The 1414-nt window shown below is 43.7% G+C and overlaps 1 pseudogene; it reads left to right on the top strand.

The window, feature by feature from the left end:
- The window catches only part of LOC106770338, a 17688-nt pseudogene that overhangs the window by 13128 nt on the left and 3146 nt on the right, over nucleotides 1-1414 (top strand).

Genomic DNA, 1414 nt, shown 5'->3' with positions numbered 1-1414 from the left:
AGCAGGAGACTAGAGCCTCTATACAAAGTCTCACTAACCAGATGGGTCAGATGGCTACTCAGATGAACCAGGCGCAGTCTCAAAATTCTGATAAGTTACCCTCCCAGACTGTGCAGAATCCTAGGAACGTGAGTGCCATTACCCTCAGATCAGGGAAGCAGACTGTTGTGCCTCCAGAGCCCGCTTCTACACCTACTCCTGTGCCTGCCACTTGTCCTAGAGAGGATGACCATGACGGTCCACGCAGGGCATTTAAGGTGGGTGGATCTTCTTCTCCAACCGGTGGTTCTTCTTCAGGTTGATCTTCTCCTTCTTCCACCACCATCGCTGCCGCACCTTCTCCTTTCGTTGACCGACCTATCCCTCTTCCATTCCCTTCACGGACACTTCCTAGCAAAAAGACTGAAGAGGTGGATAGGGAAATTCTGGAGACCTTCAGGAAAGTAGAGGTGAACATACCTCTACTCGATGCCATCAAGCAAATACCCAAGTATGCCAAATTTCTAAAGGAGTTGTGCACACACAAGAGGAAGATGAAGGGCAATGAACGGATCGGCATGGGAAGGAATGTATCAGCTCTTATTGGTAAGTCGGTCCCGCACATTCCTGAAAAGTGCAAGGACCCATGTACGTTTTGCATTCCTTGTGTGATTGGTAATAGTAAGTTTGAAAATGCTATGCTAGATCTGGGTGCCTCTATAAATGTCATGCCATTGTCTATTTATAAATCTCTGTCTCTTGGTCCTTTGCAAACCACAGATGTGGTCATTCAGTTGGCCAATAGGAGTGTTACCCACCCAACAGGTTACATAGAGGATGTCTTAGTTAGGGTAGGTGAATTGATATTTCCTGCTGATTTCTATGTTTTGGAGATGGAGGACGATTTCTCTCATGGATCCGCCCCCATTATCCTAGGCAGGCTATTTTTGAAAACTGCCCGTACCAAGATTGATGTGTATGCTGGGACATTGTCTATGGAATTTGCTGATATAGTTGTGCATTTTAATATCCTTGATGGCATGAAATTTCCAGCTGAGGACCATTCTGTGTTAAGAATTGATACATTGGATGACATTGTTGATGATTTTCGTTCTATGCATGAGAAGAAACATTCTTTTCTATCTTCTGTACATTCATGCATAGTATCTGAGTTAGAATCAGGACTTGAATATGATGTTGAATTGGATGTTGATTTGGATGAGAACTGTGATGTCTAGGGTATTGATGATATGCGTGTTTTTGATGATTTGGATGATATTGATGATGTTGTTGATTTACCGGTGATGGATATGGATCTGGACTGTGATGATATGGGTTTTCTGCCTTTACCTGTTCATTCTTTAGAGTCAGAATGCATTAACCACGTTGTAGGAAGTACACTTGAATCTGACTTGCAGGAACCCACTCTTGAGCT

Source organism: Vigna radiata, chromosome 8 (genome assembly GCF_000741045.1).
Source record: "Vigna radiata var. radiata cultivar VC1973A chromosome 8, Vradiata_ver6, whole genome shotgun sequence".
Lineage (NCBI taxonomy): Eukaryota > Viridiplantae > Streptophyta > Magnoliopsida > Fabales > Fabaceae > Vigna > Vigna radiata.
This window is presented reverse-complemented; position numbering and strand designations above follow the sequence as displayed.